At 42.9% G+C, this 19508-nt stretch overlaps 1 protein-coding gene across 1 annotated transcript in view; it reads left to right on the top strand.

The window, feature by feature from the left end:
- Positions 1-3789: 3789 nt before the first annotated feature.
- Positions 3790-19508, top strand: part of LOC123771972 (retinol dehydrogenase 11) — a 138669-nt gene continuing 122950 nt past the window's right edge. The window contains exon 1 of the mRNA XM_069337895.1: positions 3790-3864. The gene's annotated coding sequence lies outside the window, so the exon portion shown is untranslated. The remainder of the gene's footprint in view (positions 3865-19508) is intronic.

Below are 19508 nucleotides of genomic sequence, written 5' to 3'. Positions count from 1 at the left end.
AGTTCTCTCACATTGACAGTGGCTTGACGAAAATTGCAGACTGACCCCTCACTCATCTGGTGCCTTCGGGAGGTAGAGATGTTTGAGATATATATATCTCGAACTATCTACTTCTTTTGTAAGGTCTGATGGCGTAGTGGGTTAAAGCATACTAGTTATGCCAGCTACTGGAAGGTAGTTGTGCTTTCTGGGTTCGAGTCCCACTGGTGAGTGTTGTCCAAAGATTGTTTATCTTCACTTGTGGTTTATGCAAGTATAGGCTTATAAGCTGGACACGAGTTCTCTCACATTGACAGTGGCTTGACGAAAATTGCAGACTGACCCCTCACTCATCTGGTGCCTTCGGGAGGTAGAGATGTTTGAGATATATATATCTCGAACTATCTACTTCTTTTGTAAGGTCTGATGGCGTAGTGGGTTAAAGCATACTAGTTATGCCAGCTACTGGAAGGTAGTTGTGCTTTCTGGGTTCGAGTCCCACTGGTGAGTGTTGTCCAAAGATTGTTTATCTTCACTTGTGGTTTATGCAAGTATAGGCTTATAAGCTGGACACGAGTTCTCTCACATTGACAGTGGCTTGACGAAAATTGCAGACTGACCCCTCACTCATCTGGTGCCTTCGGGAGGTAGAGATGTTTGAGATATATATATCTCGAACTATCTACTTCTTTTGTAAGGTCTGATGGCGTAGTGGGTTAAAGCATACTAGTTATGCCAGCTACTGGAAGGTAGTTGTGCTTTCTGGGTTCGAGTCCCACTGGTGAGTGTTGTCCAAAGATTGTTTATCTTCACTTGTGGTTTATGCAAGTATAGGCTTATAAGCTGGACACGAGTTCTCTCACATTGACAGTGGCTTGACGAAAATTGCAGACTGACCCCTCACTCATCTGGTGCCTTCGGGAGGTAGAGATGTTTGAGATATATATATCTCGAACTATCTACTTCTTTTGTAAGGTCTGATGGCGTAGTGGGTTAAAGCATACTAGTTATGCCAGCTACTGGAAGGTAGTTGTGCTTTCTGGGTTCGAGTCCCACTGGTGAGTGTTGTCCAAAGATTGTTTATCTTCACTTGTGGTTTATGCAAGTATAGGCTTATAAGCTGGACACGAGTTCTCTCACATTGACAGTGGCTTGACGAAAATTGCAGACTGACCCCTCACTCATCTGGTGCCTTCGGGAGGTAGAGATGTTTGAGATATATATATCTCGAACTATCTACTTCTTTTGTAAGGTCTGATGGCGTAGTGGGTTAAAGCATACTAGTTATGCCAGCTACTGGAAGGTAGTTGTGCTTTCTGGGTTCGAGTCCCACTGGTGAGTGTTGTCCAAAGATTGTTTATCTTCACTTGTGGTTTATGCAAGTATAGGCTTATAAGCTGGACACGAGTTCTCTCACATTGACAGTGGCTTGACGAAAATTGCAGACTGACCCCTCACTCATCTGGTGCCTTCGGGAGGTAGAGATGTTTGAGATATATATATCTCGAACTATCTACTTCTTTTGTAAGGTCTGATGGCGTAGTGGGTTAAAGCATACTAGTTATGCCAGCTACTGGAAGGTAGTTGTGCTTTCTGGGTTCGAGTCCCACTGGTGAGTGTTGTCCAAAGATTGTTTATCTTCACTTGTGGTTTATGCAAGTATAGGCTTATAAGCTGGACACGAGTTCTCTCACATTGACAGTGGCTTGACGAAAATTGCAGACTGACCCCTCACTCATCTGGTGCCTTCGGGAGGTAGAGATGTTTGAGATATATATATCTCGAACTATCTACTTCTTTTGTAAGGTCTGATGGCGTAGTGGGTTAAAGCATACTAGTTATGCCAGCTACTGGAAGGTAGTTGTGCTTTCTGGGTTCGAGTCCCACTGGTGAGTGTTGTCCAAAGATTGTTTATCTTCACTTGTGGTTTATGCAAGTATAGGCTTATATATATATATATATATATATATATATATATATATATATATATATATATATATATATATATATATATATATATATATATATATATATATATATATATTTAAGATGAATAGGAAAACCAGGGATATACTGAACATCTTGTTTCAGATTCTTTACTTTAAAATGCATAACGTTTTGAATACTTCTCGTATTCATCATCAGATCTAAAAGAAAAAACAGAAATCACAATCAAATAACTGGTAAACAAAGAACTCATACTGAATATAATTGCCAATCAAAGAAAGGAAAATTATTAAAAAACAAAACACTTAAACTTACTTAAAGTGATCAATACAAATAAAACTTTTTAACTGTTTTTAACAACAAGGGGCCGGATTCATGAAGGTACTTACGAAGGTTTTACCTGTGTGATGGGGATTTTATCATCACGTAGCTAGTTTTTTTTAAACACTGTACTACCCTATATAGTCTAGGGCAGCTGCACAAATGCAGATGTACCTAAATGTGTTAATAAAAAAAGAAAAAAGTGACCAACATGGTGGCTGTTTTGGCTTGGAGCTTCACGCTCGTCGACAAAGGACCATGTGTGAAATCTGTATAAAATCTGAAATCTGAATTGCAAAACACTAAAATTGTAAAATGCTGAATTCCCAATTTAAACATCGGAAATGTATTTCATTATAAAGAAAATTATTTTGTATAACTATATTTTTTAGGATACCATGATCTGGGTTCACTTTCGTTACGTGTTTATAGCAAGTAGATGTTAATGAAGGGGTTGGATAATGAATCATTTAGTCCTGAATAATAAATATACGTAAACACCGAAAAAAACATCTATAACATTTTATTACATAATGTCTAGTATTAGATCAGTCAACATCCCATAGCCAACTTAAAACTTTGCAGTGAGTTAATTAATACTCGTGAGGCTGTAGATATGCTACTAATTAGTCTATCTGAGGTGTGCTAGCACTAGCTAATGCAGACTCCACAACGCTCCGGGTAGCAAACTAACCAGCGTGATGGGAATAATATGGATGAGGGAGGGAAAGAATGGTGCCCAGCCACTAGGACGGTCCGGGATTGAACTCCGACCTGCATGAAACGAGACCGTCGCTCTACCCTCCACAACTGAACTATGCAACCCTTATAAATTTAAAGTAAAACTGCAGAGTTTGGATTTATCAACGTTAGTCCATCTATCTTGAGAGGTTATCTTGAGATGATTTCAGGGCTTAGCGTTCCCGCGGCCCGGTCCTCGACCAGACCTCCTTTTTTTGTTACATACCCTCAGGAAACAGCCCGTAGCAGGTGACTAAATCCCAGGTACCTATTTACTGTTAGGTGAACAGGGGCATCAGGGTGAAAGAATCTCTGCCCATTTGTTTCCGCCTCCACCGGGGGATCGAACCCGGAACCTTAGGACTACGAATTCAGAGCGCTCGCCATTCAGTTTTCAGGCCTAAATAAAATAAAATAACAATAAAACGTACGATCAAAGCAGTGCGCCTATTTTCAAATGGACATTTATTGAGGGCTAGTCCCCAAAAACGACACGAATAGTTGTTAATATGATTTTTATGATATTCAACTGCTTATTGGTTTCGTTCACTATCTGTTGTGTTGAGGATAAATTACACAACGGTAATGTGCCACACAGCTAAACATTGATCTCTTGTGATACTGCCAGATAGAACCAGCGACTACGAGACGAATATAACGATGAATTGTGTTTTCAGTGAAGGTCAAGATCAATTTTACACTCGTTGTGTTAGCGAGTTCACTGTAAATAAATCATTAATAAATTTGAACCAAGGCTAGAGAAAGGTAAACTGGCACCTTTACATGCCTAGGACTCAGCTGAGTCACTCTGACAGAGCTCAGTGTTGCTGGGTTATCTCGCAGGGGAGGACACGTTCTTCATCTCTGACACTCTCGGTACGTCCAACTAGCCTAGTTTTTGGTATAATATAGTGGAAGAATAGAGAACACAGTGTTTAAAAAATGATGTACAGTTCCTTTTTTTATATATACAAGAGTGTTTGCATTCTTGTACAGCCACTAGTACGCGTAGCGATTCGGGCAAGTCCCTGGAATACGACCTCCACGAAGAATCGTTTTTACAATCAAGTATCCATTTTACTGTTGAGTTAAACAGAAGCTACAGTTAAGGATTTGCGCCCAGTAAATCCACCCCGGCCAGAATAGGAACCCGTGACAAAACGTCCTCCCCGGCCAGAATAGGAACCCGTGACAAAACGTCCTCCCCGGCCAGAATAGGAACCCGTGACAAAACGTCCTCCCCGGCCAGAATAGGAACCCGTGACAAAACGTCCACCCCGGCCAGAATAGGAACCCGTGACAAAACGTCCTCCCCGGCCAGAATAGGAACCCGTGACAAAACGTCCTCCCCGGCCAGAATAGGAACCCGTGACAAAACGTCCTCCCCGGCCAGAATAGGAACCCGTGACAAAACGTCCTCCCCGGCCAGAATAGGAACCCGTGACAAAACGTCCTCCCCGGCCAGAATAGGAACCCGTGACAAAACGTCCTCCCCGGCCAGAATAGGAACCCGTGACAAAACGTCCTCCCCGGCCAGAATAGGAACCCGTGACAAAACGTCCTCCCCGGCCAGAATAGGAACCCGTGACAAAACGTCCTCCCCGGCCAGAATAGGAACCCGTGACAAAACGTCCTCCCCGGCCAGAATACGAACCCGTGACAAAACGTCCTCCCCGGCCAGAATACGAACCCGTGACAAAACGTCCTCCCCGGCCAGAATAGGAACCCGTGACAAAACGTCCTCCCCGGCCAGAATAGGAACCCATCCATGACAAAGCGCTCGCGGAACGTCAGGCGAGCGTCTTACCACTACACCACGGAGACTAAAGTTTTTACACTTATAATCAGCATGTCCTTGTCACCTTATACAGGTTATATGTAGATGTACTGAAAATATATATTCAGAATAGTGTTGGCGTTGTTGTCTGTTGTGGGTTTTAATTCCTATAATATATATTTCTTAGTGCTTATTTTGTTCTAATATATATGTTGTACTTTGTCATTATATGACAAACAAAAAACAAATGGTAACAAAGTTTGATTCCCTTAGAATAAATATCTTTTTATCCAAATTTTTATCCCAAACTATTAATTAACTATGAGTAGTTATGCGAATGCATGCATACACGCTCACACACATGCACACACACGCACACACACAAGCGGGGGCCGGTAGCTGAGTGAACAGCACGCTGGGCGCGTGATCCTGTGGTCAGGGGTTCAATTCCCGGCGCCAGCGAGAAACCGATTCCCAGCAGAGTTTCTTTCACCCTGATGCTCCTGTTACCTAGCAGTAAATAGGTACCTGGGAGTTAGCCAGCTGTCACGGGCTGCTTCCTGGTGTGTGTACTCACCTAATTGTGCTTGCGGGGGTTGAACTCTGGCTCTTTGGTCCCAGCCTCTCAACTGTTAATCAACTAATGTACAGGTTCCTGAGCCTACTTGGCTCTATCATATCTACACTTGAAGCTGTGTATGGAGTCAGCCTTCAACACGTCACTTCCTAGTGCATTCCATTTGTCTACTACTCTGACACTGAAAAAAATTTCTAACGTCTCTATGGCTCATTTGGGCACTCAATTTCCACCTGTGTCTCCTAGTGCTTGTGCCCCTTGTGCTAAATAGCCTGTCTTTATCTACCTGTCAGTTCCTCTAAGAATCTTGTATGTGATGATCATGTCCCCTGTAACTCTTCTGTCTCCCAGTGACGTGAGGTTTAATTCCTGTAGTCTCTCCTCGTAGCTCATACCCCTCAGTTCGGGTACTAGTTTGGTGGCAACCCTTTGAACCTTTTCCAGTTTAGTCTTATGCTTGACTATATATGGACTCCATGCTGGAGCCGCATACTCCAAGATTGACCTGACATATATGGTATACAAAGTTCTGAAAGATTCCTTACACAAGTTTCTGAATGCCGTTCTTATGTTAGCCAACCTGGCATATGCCGCTGATGTTATCCTTTTAATATGAGCTTCAGGAGACAGGTCTGGCATGACATCAATCCCCAGGTCTTTCTCTCTCTTAGACTCTTGAAGTATTTCATCTCCGAAATGATACCTTGTATCTGGTCTCCTGCTTCCTACACCTATCTTTATTACATTGCATTTGCTTGGTTTAAACTATAACAACCATTTGTTCGACCATTCCTACAGCTTGTCCAGGTCTTCATGAAGCCTCAAGCTGTCCTCCTCTGTCTTAACCCTTCTCATATTTTTTGCGTCGTCAACAAACATAGAGAGAAATGAGTCTATTCCTTCTGGGAGATCATTTACGTATATCAGAAACAGGATAGGTCCGAGTACAGAGCCTTTCGGGACTCCACTGGTGACTTCACGCCAATCTGAGATCTCACCCCTCACTGTAACTCTCTGCTTCCTATTGCTTAGGTACTCCCTTATCCACCGGAGCGCCCTACCAATTACTCCTGCCAGTGTCTCCTGCTTATGCAACAGCCTTTCATGGGGTACTGTGTCAAAGGTTTTCCGGCAATCCAAAAAAATGCGGTCTGCCCATCCTTCTCTTTCTTGCTTAATTTTTGTCACCTGATCGTAGAATTCTATTAAGCCTGTAAGGCAAGATTTGCCCTCCCTGAACCCATGTTGATGGGTTGTCACGAAGTCCCCTTCTCTCCAGATGTGTTTCTAGGTTTTTTCTCACGATCTTCTCCATCACCTTGCATGGTATACAAGTTAAGGACACTGGCCTGTAGTTCAGTGCCTCTTGTCTGTCACCCTTTTTGTATATTGGGTCTACATTAGCAGTCTTCCATATTTCTGGAAGGTCTCCCATTTCCAGTGATCTACTGTACACTATGGAGCCGGTACATTAGGGAGCCGGTCGGCCGAGCGGACAGCACACTGGACTTGTGATCCTGTGGTCCCGGGTTCGATCCCGGGCGCCGGCGAGAAACAATGGGCAGAGTTTCTTTCACCCTATGCCCATGTTACCTAGCAGTAAAATAGGTACATGGGTGCTAGTCAGCTGTCACGGGATGCTTCCTGGGGGTGGAGGCCTGGTCGAGGACCGGGCCGCAGGGACACAAAAGCCCCGAAATCATCTCAAGATATCATCAAGATATGGAGGGTCGCAAGCAGAGTGCTCCTGCACACTCTCTCAATACCCATGGTGAGATTCCGTCCGAGCCAACAGCCTTTCTCACATCTGACACAGGTTCCTGAAGGAAGTTCTGATGTTAGCCAGCCTCGCATACGCCACAAACGTAATTCTTTTTTTGTGGCTTCAGAAGACAGGTTTGGTGTGATATCAATTCCTAGATCTTTCTCTCTTTCCGTTTCATGAAGTACTTCATCTCCTATTCTGTATCCTGTGTCTGGCCTCCTTTTTCCACTGACTAGTTTCATTACTTTGCATTTACTCGGGTTGAACTTCAACAGCCATTTGTTGGACCATTCACTCCGTCTGTCTAGGTCATCTTGTAGCCTCCTACTATCATCCTCTGTTTCAATCCTCCTCATAACTTCTGCATCATCAGCAAACATTGAGAAAAACGAGTCTATACCCTCTGGGTGATCATTTACATATATCAGAAACAGTATAGGTCCAAGGACTGACCCCTGAGGGACTCCACTTGTAACATCTCGCCAATCTGAGGCCTCACCCCTCACACTGACTCGTTGTCTCCTGTTGCTTAGGTACTCCTTTATCCAATGGAGTTCCTTCCCTTTCACTCCAGCCTGCATCTCCAGCTTTTTCACTAGCCTCTTGTGTGGTACTGTATCAAAGGCTTTCTGACAATCCAAAAATATGCAGTCTGCCCACCCTTCTCTTTCTTGCCTTATTTTTGTTGCCTGGTCGTAGAATTCAAGTAACCCTGTGAGGCAGGACCTGCCATCCCTGAACCCAAGTTGATGCTGTGTTACAAAGTTCTTTTGCTCCAGATGTTCCACTAGCTTTCTTCGCACAATCTTCTCCATCAACTTGCATGGTATGCAGGTTAGGGAGGGACACTGGCCTTTAGTTCAGTGCCTCCTGTCTATCCTCTTTTTTGTATATCGGAACTACATTAGCTGCTTTCCAAATTTCTGGCAGTTCCCCTCTTGCCAGTGATTTGTTATACACTATAGAGAGTGGCAGGCACAGTTCTTCTGCTCCTTCCTTTAGTATCCAAGGGGATACTAAACGTACGTGTGTGTGTGTGTGTGTGTGTGTGTGTGTGTGTGTGTGTGTGTGTGTGTGTGTGTGTGTGTGTGTGTGTGTGTGTGTGTGTGTGTGTGTGTGTGTGTGTGTGTGTGTGTATGCGTGCGTGCGTGCGTGCATGTGGGTGGGTGGGTGGGTGGGTAGGTGTGTGTGTGTGTGTGTGTACTCACTTATTTGTGCTTGCAGGATCGAGCATTGACTCTTGGATCCCGCCTTTCTAGCTATCGGTTGTTTACAGCAATGACTCCTGTCCCATTTCCCTATCATACCTAGTTTCAAAAGTATGAATAGTATTTGCTTCCACAACCTGTTCCCCATGTGCATTCCATTTTTCCACTACTCTCACGCTAAAAGAAAACTTCCTAACATCTCTGTGACTCATCTGAGTTTCCAGTTTCCACCCATGTCCCCTCGTTCTGTTATTATTACGTGTGAACATTTCATCTATTTCCACTTTGTCAATTCCCCTGAGTATTTTATATGTCCCTATCATATCTCCTCTCTCCCTTCTTTTCTCTAGTGTCGTAAGGTTCAGTTCCTTCAGCCGCTCTTCATATCCCATCCCTCGTAACTCTGGGACAAGCCTCGTCGCAAACCTCTGAACCTTCTCCAGTTTCTTTATGTGTTTCTTCAGATGGGGGCTCCATGATGGCGCGGAATACTCTAAGACGGGTCTCACGTAGGCAGTGTAAAGCGCCCTAAAAGCCTCCTCATTTAGGTTTCTGAATGAAGTTCTAATTTTCGCCAGTGTAGAGTACGCTGCTGTCGTTATCCTATTTATATGTGCCTCAGGAGTTAGATTAGGTGTCACATCCACTCCCAGGTCTCTTTCTCGAATCGTTACAGGTAGGCTGTTCCCCTTCATTGTGTACTGTCCCTTTGGTCTCCTGTCACCTGATCCCATTTCCATAACTTTACATTTACTGGTGTTAAACTCCAGTAGCCATTTCCCTGACCATCTCTGCAGCCTGTTTAAGTCCTCTTGGAGGATCCTACAATCCTCGTCTGTCACAACTCTTCTCATTAATTTTGCGTCATCCGCAAACATTGACATGTATGATTCCACTCCTGTAAACATATCATTTACGTAAATTAGAAAGAGGATTGGTCCCAGCACCGATCCTTGAGGTACTCCACTTGTTACTGTTCGCCAGTCCGACTTTTCGCCCCTTACCATTACCCTCTGGCTCCTTCCTGTTAGGTAGTTCTTCACCCATACTAGGGCCTTTCCGCTTACTCCTGCCTGCCTCTCAAGTTTGTATAGCAGTCTCATGTGCGGTACCGTATCAAAGGCCTTTTGGCAGTCAAGAAATATGCAGTCTGCCCAGCCTTCTCTGTCCTGCCTTATCCTTGTTATTTTATCATAGAATTCTAAAAGGTTTGTTAGGCATGATTTCCCTGTCCAGAACCCATGTTGGTGCTTGTTTACAAACCCAATGCTCTCCAGGTGCTCAACAAGTCTTAGCCTAATTATTCTTTCAAGTATTTTGCAGGGGATGCTTGTCAGTGATACAGGTCTGTAGTTAAGTGCCTCCTCCCAATCACCTTTTTTGAAAATCGGTACGACATTAGCCTCCTTCCAGCAACTGGGCAATTCCCCCGACATAAGTGACTCATTAAAGATCATTGCCAGAGGCACGCTGAGAGCCTGCGCTGCCTCTTTAAGTATCCACGGTGACACTTTGTCTGGTCCAATAGCTTTATTTGCATCCAGTGTTGTCAACTGTTTCATTACATCCTCTGCTGTCACCTCTATATCTGATAGTCTTTCATCTTGGGTAATCTCTTCTAACAATGGGAGCTGCTCAGGCTCGGTTGTGAACACTCCATGGAATTTTGCATTCAGTACCTCGCAGATTTCCTTGTCGCTTTCTGTATATGCCCCTTCTGTTTTCCTCAGTCTTGTCACTTGGTCATTTACCGACATCTTCCTTCTTATATGGCTATGTAGTAATTTTGGTTGCTTTTTCGCTTTGACTGCAATATCATTCTCATAATTTCTTTCCGACACTCGTCTTATGTTAATGTAATCATTCCTAGCTCTGTTACATCTAATCCTGTTGTCCTCTGTCCTTTGTCTTCTGTACTTCCTCCACTCCCTCCTGCTTCTCACCTTTGCTTCCTGACACTGTCTATTAAACCATGGGTTATTATATTCCCTCCTGCTTTTTTCCTTTATTGTTGGAATAAATCTCTCTTCAGCCTCCTTGCATTTCAATATGACTTGGTTCATCATACCTTGCACTGTTTTTCCTCTAAGTTCTTCCTCCCACTGCACTTCTCCCAGGTAGTCCCTTATCCTTCTGTAGTCCCCTTTTCTGTAATCAAGTCTCCTTTCCCGGACCTCTTGTCTTTTGGTCACAATTTTAAGCTCCATCATGTAGTCAAAGACTAGGACACAATGGTCACTAGCTCCTAGTGGTATTTCATGTTCCAACTGCTCGATGTCTTCTACATTCTGAGTGAAAATGAGATCTAATAGGCTGGGCGTATCCCCTCCTCTTTCCCTAGTATCTTCTTTCACATGCTGTGTTAGGAAATTCCTGTCAATAACGTCTACCAGCTTCGCTCCCCAGGTCTCCTCCCCGCCATGGGGATTCCTCGTTTCCCAATCTATCTCTCCGTGATTTAGGTCCCCCATGACCAGCAGCTTCGCTCTCATTCTATGCGCTAAAGTTGCTGCCCTCTGCAGTTCATCTATACATGTCTTGTTGCTGTCCTCGTACTCCTGCCTGGGCCTTCTACTGTTTGGTGGGGGATTGTAGAGTATCAAGATTACAATCTTCTTCCCATCCACTGTCAGAGTTCCATGTATGAAGCTCGTGCTTTCATTGGTACCCGGATTTTCCAGCTCATCAAACTTCCATTTCCACTTTATTAGTAGTGCCACTCCTCCTCCCTGTCTCTGTGTCCTTTCTTTTCTTATCACCTGGTACCCCTCTGGAAAGATTGCATCCGAGATCATGCCATTTATTTTAGTTTCCACTATTGCCACTATGTCTGGGTCTGCCTCACTAACTCTTTCTTTTATCTCTTCTGCTTTATTGGCTACCCCATGAGCATTGGTGTACCAAACCTTGAGACTCTTCTTGGAAACTCGGGTGTCAGAGTTCCCCCTTTCACCAGGGGTCTGGGGGGAACTGGGGGGTGTCTGGGGGGCAAGTGGGGGCTGTGGGGGTGAGTGGGGGGTGCTAGGGGGGTGCCTGGGAGTGCCTGGTAGGCGAATGGGGTCTGGGCATCTAGGGGGGTAGGAAGGGCATAATGGGTCTGAAAGTTAGGGGTCTGAATAGCATAGGGGGGTTGAGAAATAGAGTGAGACTGAGAGTCAGATAGAGGTTGAGAGGTTGGGGGAGAGAGGGATACTGAGGGCGGAGGGCTGAGATGAGAATGGAGCATGGGTGCTGGGAGTGGAAGAGAGGGTATATTAGTTAGGGGGGAATCGGGGGTAGGTGGGGGTTTTGGGGTAGAAGAGGGGAAGAGGGAGATGGGGGAAGGTGTTAGGGGGTCACAAGGTGAGGGGGTTAAATGTGGGCTGGAGGTGCATAGGAGGGGTGAGGGTTGGGTGGGGTTTGGGGGTGAGTGGAAGAGGGGTGCAGTGGAAGCTGGGATGGAGTAGATGGAATTGAAGTCAATGGGGTAGAAGGGGCAGGGGAGTAGGAAGGGGTAGTTGGGGAGTGTGTGTGTGTGTGTGTGTGTGTGTGTGTGTGTGTGTACTCACCTAGTTGTACTCACCTAGTTGTGCTTGCGGGGATTGAGCTCTGGCTCTTTGGTCCCGCCTCTCAACCGTCAATCAACAGGTGTACAGGTTCCTGAGCCTATTGGGCTCTATCATATCTACACTTGAAACTGTGTATGGAGTCAGCCTCCACCACATTGCTTCCTAATGCATTCCATTTGTCAACCACTCTGACACTAAAAAAGTTCTTTCTAATATCTCTGTGGCTCATTTGGGCACTCAGTTTCCACCTGTGTCCCCTAGTGCGTGTGCCCCTTGTGTTAAATAGCCTATCTTTATCAACCCTGTCGATTCCCTTGAGAATCTTGAATGTGGTGATCATGTCCCCCCTAACTCTTCTGTCTTCCAACGAAGTGAGGTTCAATTCCCATAGTCTCTCCTCGTAGCTCATACCTCTCAGCTCGGGTACTAGTCTGGTGGCAAACCTTTGAACCTTTTCCAGTTTACTCTTATGCTTGACTAGATATGGACTCCATGCTGGAGCCGCATACTCCAGGATTGGTCTGACATATGTGGTATATAATGTTCTGAAAGATTCCTTACACAAGTTTCTAAAGGCCGTTCTTATGTTAGCCAACCTGGCATATGCTGCTGATGTTATCCTCTTGATATGAGCTTCAGGGGACAGGTCTGGCGTGATATCAACCCCCAGGTCTTTCTCTCTCTCTGACTCTTGAAGTATTTCATCTCCCAAGTGATACCTTGTATCTGGTCTCCTGCTTCCTACTCCTATCTTCATTATATTACATTTGCTTGGGTTAAACTCTAACATCCATTTGTTCGACCATTCCTGCAGCTTGTCCAGGTCTTCTTGAAGCCTCAAGCTGTCCTCCTCTGTCTTAATCCTTCTCATAATTTTGACGTCGTCATCAAACATTGAGAGGAATGAGTCTATACCCTCTGGGAGATCATTTACGTATATCAGAAACAGGATAGGTCCAAGCACAGAGCCCTGTGGGACTCCACTGGTGACTTCCCGCCATTCTGAGGTCTCACCCCTCACTATAACTCTCTGCTTCCTATTGCTTAGGTACTCCCTTATCCACTGGAGCGCCCTACCAGTTACTCCTGCCTGTTTCTCCAGCTTAAGCATCAACCTTTTATGGGGTACTGTGTCAAAGGCTTTCCGACAGTCCAAAAAAATGCAGTCCGCCCATGTGTGTGTGTGTGTGTGTGTGTGTGTGTGTGTGTGTGTGTGTGTGTGTGTGTGTGTGTGTGTGTGTGTGTGTGTGTGTGTGTGTGTGTGTGTGTGTGTGTGTGTGTGTGTGTGTGTGTTAGAAAAAATATGTAATAGACTTAATAGAGGAAAATAAATTGGTTAGAGAGGCCAGGTCCAAGTGCTAATAGCTCGATTCTGCAGGCAATTCAGAATTCCCAGGGATGATATAAAGAGAGACTGAAATAACTAAACTTGATGACACTAGAGAACAGGAGAGAGAGGGGGAAACATTATAGAGACGTGCTAAATATTTAGGGGGTTTGACAGAGTGGAAATGAAATGTTCACACTGAATTCCAATAGAAGAGAGTGATATACGTGGAAGATTGAACCTCAGAAGAATCATAGAGATGTTAAAAAGTTTTCCTTTAGCATAAGAGTAGTGTGAAAGTTTTTTTTTATCTTTATTTAAAAAAAATACAATATAAATTACATATACATAAGTGTTACAAGGCAATTATACATTATGAGTCTCGTCGTGGACGTGGTGGTGACCAGACGTGTTTTGATTCGCTCTGCTACTGGCGTCTGGACGTGTTTGTCGTCGCTGTTGGCCGGCGTGTTGACGGATGGGCGGATAACGTCACGCTGGGGGGTGGTATATGTGCCATCATGGGCTCCTACACACCTCCACTAAAGCGGAAGGAGTCCATAGGACTCAAGTTTAGTTGTCATGCTGCTCCCGACCTTGTATCCACCACGATCTTCGATGTGTTACAGATCAAGCAGGAAGAAATATTTGGTTACCAACCACTGCCAGGGAACAGGGTGGTGTTGAAATTTGAAAACAATGTGGTGTTTTCAGAGTTTCTTAAGAAGTATGATGATGACATTATATGTTTACCTAATGGGAAAGGATCAGTACAAGTGATGTTGAATAAACTACAGGAGCAGGTTGTGGAAGCAAACTCTAATCAAAATTTTAAAGGAATATATGATAAATAAATAGGACAGAATATATGATTAAGAAATAGTCCAGCTTGATGCCTGCTTGATGGGGTTCTGGGAGTAGAAGCAGCACGGCTGCTGCTTCTTAGGTTAGATAGTCGAAAAACAATTAATTCATGAAAACTTGGCTTATTAGGCAAATCGGGTCTTGCATAGTTGGCTGAGAAGTTCGTTCTGGCTACTAGGTACGACATATATATGTGTGTGTGTGTGTGTGTGTGTGTGTGTGTGTGTGTGTGTGTGTGTGTGTGTGTGTGTGTGTCGTACCTAGTAGCCAGAACGCACTTCTCGGCCTACTATGCAAGACCCAATTTGCCTAATAGGCCGAGTGATTTTCTTTATTTTCAAAATATTGTTTCCAGTTGGTTTATTTTAAATATTATTATTATTTGATAATAGGAACATAATTGCACACTGGTTTCTCTATCAGCTATCTCACCCTGTCAGTTTAAGGAGACAAATGTATGTGAATGCATGTGTGTGTGTATATATGTATGTATATATGTATATGTGTGTGGGTGTACTCACCTAGTTGTACTCACCTAGTTGTGTTTGCGGGGGTTGAGCTCTGGCTCTTTGGTCCCGCCTCTCAAGCGTCAATCAACAGGTGTACAGATTCCTGAGCCTATTGGGCTCTATCATATCTACACTTGAAACTGTGTATGGAGTCAGCCTCCACCACATCACTTCCTAATGCATTTCATTTGTCAACCACTCTGACACTAAAAAAGTTCTTTCTAATATCACTGTGGCTCATTTGGGCACTCAGTTTCCACCTGTGTCCCCTTGTGCGTGTTCCCCTTGTGTTAAATAGACTGTCTTTATCTACCCTATCAATTCCCTTCAGAATCTTGAATGTGGTGATCATGTCCCCCTAACTCTTCTGTCTTCCAGCGAAGTGAGGTTTAATTCCCGTAGTCTCTCCTCGTAGCTCATACCTCTCAGCTCGGGTACTAGTCTGGTGGCAAACCTTTGAACCTTTTTCAGTTTAGTCTTATCCTTGACTAGATATGGACTCCATGCTGGTGCCGCATACTCCAGGATTGGCCTGACATATGTGGTATACAAAGTTCTGAATTATTCTTTACACAAGTTTCTGAATGCCGTTCGTATGTTGGCCAGCCTGGCATATGCCGCTGATGTTATCTGCTTGATATGTGCTGCAGGAGACAGGTCTGGCGTGATATCAACTCCCAAGTCTTTTTCCTTCTCTGACTCCTGAAGAATTTCCTCTCCCAGATGATACCTTGTATCTGACCTCCTGCTCCCTACACCTATCTTCATTACATTACATTTGGTTGGGTTAAACTCTAACAACCATTTGTTCGCCCATTCCTTCAGCTTGTCTAGGTCTTCTTCAAGCCTCAAACAGTCCTCTTCTGTTTTAATCCTTCTCATAATTTTAGCATCGTCCGCAAACATTGAGAGAAATGAATCGATACCCTCCGGGAGATCATTTACATATATCAGAAACAAGATAGGACCGAGTACAGAGCCCTGTGGGACTCCACTGGTGACTTCACGCCAATCGGAGATCTCACCACTCACTGTAACTCTCTGCTTCCTATTACTTAGATACTCCCTTATCAACTGGAGCACCTTACCAGCTGCACCTGCCTGTCTCTTCAGCTTATGTACCAGCCTCTTATGCGGTACTGTGTCAAAGGCTTTCCGACAATCCAAGAAAATGCAGTCCGCCCAGCCCTCTCTTTCTTGCTTAATCTTTGTCACCTGATTGTAGAATTCTATCAAGCCTGTAAGGCAAGATTTACCCTCCCTGAACCCATGTTGGTGATTTGTCACAAAGTCCCTTCTCTCCAGATGTGTTACCAGGTTTTTTCCTCACAATCTTCTCCATCATCTTGCATGGTATACAAGTCAAGGACACTGGCCTGTAGTTCAGTGCCTTTTGCCTGTCGCCCTTTTTGTATATTGGGACCACATTCGCCGTCTTCCATATTTCTGGTAGGTCTCCCGTCTCCAGTGACTTACTATACACTATGGAGAGTGGCAAGCAAAGTGCCTCTGCACAATCTTTCAGTATCCATGGTGAGATCCCATCTGGACCAACAGCCTTTCTAACATCCAGATCCAGCAGGTGTCTCTTGACCTCCTCTCGTAATTTCGAACTCTTCCAAGGCCGCCTGGTTTACCTCCCTTTCTCTTAGCACAGTGACCTCACCTTGTTCTATTGTGAAGATCTCCTGGAACCTCTTGTTGAGTTCTTCACACACCTCTTTGTCATTCTCTGTATACCTGTCCTTGCCTGTTCGAAGTTTCAATACCTGTTCTTTCACTGTTGTTTTCCTTCTGATATGACTGTGGAGTAGCTTTGGTTCGGTCTTGGCTTTGTTTGCTATATCATTTTCAAAACTTTTCTCTGCTTCTCTTCTCACCCTGACGTACTCATTCTTGGTTCTCTGGTATCTCTCTCTGCTTTCTGGTGTTCTGTTATTCCAGAAGTTCCTCCACGCCCTTTTGTTCAGTTTCTTCGCTTCCATACATGCCCTATTATACCATGGATTCTTCTGTTGCTTCTCGGATTTTTCCCTTTGGGCCTGGATGAACTTTGTTACTGCCTCCTGACACGTTTGGGTACTATAGACCATCATACCCTGTACAGACTTATCTCTGAGGTCTGTGTCCCAAGGTATTTCACTTAGGAAACTTCTCATCTGTTCATAATTCCCTTTTCGGTGTATGTATATGTATGTGTATAAAGTAAAAATGGAAGCTGATCAGAATTACATTTCACCTTTGTAAATGCACATTAATGACACTATGTAAAAACCACATCAAACACTTTATGTAGGGCATACCTAAATCTGCCTATCTATGTATTTACGTATGTAGGTTAGCTTAGCGTTTTAAAAGCACCGACTCACCTTCTGTGGTTGATTGTTCAATAAACCCCTGAACTATATGTTTAACACATTGTTAAAAATGGGAGTCTGTACTATGGTAGATATTGTATAACATGGGTGTAGGGGCAGTAGTTAGCATTAAGAGTTATCACATATGGGATATCCAAAAGGCCCGGCCCCCAAGTGGAATATCCATAGAATAATAATTGGCTACACAATGTCAGTCTAGAGGTTGATCATAGATCTCCTGCACAGGAAGAATGGATTCTCCTTTACTAACTTACTTATTTATTAACCCCTTAACAACCCCCCATATACATTCACACCAATAACAATAATAATTACTTTACCACACTATCGTACGTTAAAAGCCTTGGTCCACATAGGCAGGATACAAGGTTTACACTGAACAAGCTAGGGTAAAGTACTACTGGATAAGAACTGAAGCTTGATGCAGCTTAGGGTAGTGAGACCACGTGGTGCCCTAATACAACACAACACTACACTTAGGGTACCCAAAACACTGGCAAATACTACCCCAGGTCTACACAAATCTTTTACTTCCAGAGTAGGCACACTTAACCACACCGTACTTAACTTAGTATTACAGGTATTCAAAGTAAGGGAAGGAAGGAGGAGGAGAAAAGGTAGAGGGTTGCAGAGCAGCTCAGAGGAGATCTCGACACCACGAATGCCAGCCAGAGAGAGAGCGCATCTCCACTCGTCTCCCTCAGTAGACTCGCTGCCAGCAGACTACTCAACTAATCGTACAGCATTCCTATCCCAAGTTTACTCAGGTTTATTTTACAAATGATTAGAAAGTATTAGTAAACATAGTTGGTGCCTATTTTATTATTTAATAATCAACCCCAAGCTCAGTCTTTAAATGCTCTTTGAGAAACAAGAATAGTCCTACGTCTGGCAGGGAAAATACAAACAAATGCACCTCGTGATGCGTTTCCAATACTATAAGGCAGTTTATTTAGCTCAATTTCGACCTCTGGTTTCCGCTGAGGAACCCAGGGTCGTAACACACATCTCTAACCCTGCCCATGGAGGACAGAAGAAAATGTATATATGCTGATTAGCATTGTAAATGTGTGGCCACATCTGTGGTAGAAAAAGAAATAGGAACATAAAGTATTGACTTAGTTATGTTAATTTAAATTAGGTTAAGACTGGTTAGGTTAAGTTAGGTAAGGTTGGTTAGGTTTGGTCATATATCTACGTTAGTTATAACTCAAATTAAAACAAATTAACTCGTATATAATAAAATGAATAGTTTAATCATTTCATAAGAAAAAACAATAGAGAAAATATATTAATTCAGGAAAACTTGGCTTATTAGGCAAATCGGGCCTTGCATAGTAGGCTGAGAAGTGCGTTCTGGCTACTAGGATACGACATATATATATATATATATATATATATATATATATATATATATATATATATATATATATATATATATATATATATATATATATATATATATATATATATATATATATATGTCGTACCTAGTAGCCAGAATGCACTTCTCGGCCTACTATGCAAGGCCCGATTTGCCTAATAGGCCGAGTGATTTTCTTTATTTTCAATAAATTGTTTCCAATTAGTTTATTTGAATTATTATTATTATATTATATTAAGAACATAAATTATTGACATAATTGTGTTAGTTTTGGTTAGGTTTAGATAGGTTAGGTTAGGTTAGGTAGGGTTGATTAGGTTCGGTCATATATCTACATTAGTTTTAACTCAAATTTAAAAAAAATAACTCATACATAATGAAATGGATAGCTTTATCATTTCATAAGAAAACATGTTTGAACATTATATATATTCAGGAAAACTTGGCTTATTAGGCAAATCGGGCCTTGCATATTAGGCCGAGTACGACGTTCTGCCTACTAGGTACAACATATATATATATATATATATATATATATATATATATATATATATATATATATATATATATATTAGTATATTTTGATAGCAGTCTTTCCTGTAGACATATATTATTAAATATGACCGAAAAAGTAAGATTAATAATTCTAACACAAATTTTCTCAATCTTTCGTACATTTCTTTTCACTGTTGGAGGTAAATCAAAAATCAATTCTCCAAAATTCATTTTTATTTCTAGTCTGACGCAACACGAGCGCGTTTCGTAAAACTTATTACATTTTCAAAGACTTTAGTTTACAAATACACAATTGAATAGAACTTACGCATCTCCGTTTTTATATCTACATTTGAGAGAGGTGGATGGGGTGAGGTGGCATTAATAGGGTATTAATTTCATCAACACAAGACAGAACAAGAGGTGGTATTAATAGGGTATTAATTTCATCAACACAAGACAGAACAAGAGGTGGTATTAATAGGGTATTAATTTCATCAACACAAGACAGAACACGAAACAATGGGTATTGAATAGAAGTGATTGTAGAAAGCCTATTGGTCCATATTTCTTGATGCTTCTATATTGGAGCGGAGTCTTGAGGTGGGTAGAATATAGTTGTGACAACTTCTATTCTACCCACCTCAAGACTCCACTCCAATATAGAAGCATCAATAAATATGGACCA

Source organism: Procambarus clarkii, chromosome 38, assembly GCF_040958095.1.
Source record: "Procambarus clarkii isolate CNS0578487 chromosome 38, FALCON_Pclarkii_2.0, whole genome shotgun sequence".
NCBI classification, from domain to species: domain Eukaryota; kingdom Metazoa; phylum Arthropoda; class Malacostraca; order Decapoda; family Cambaridae; genus Procambarus; species Procambarus clarkii.
Note: the sequence above shows the minus strand (reverse complement) of the source record. Positions and strands in the feature narration are given on the sequence as shown.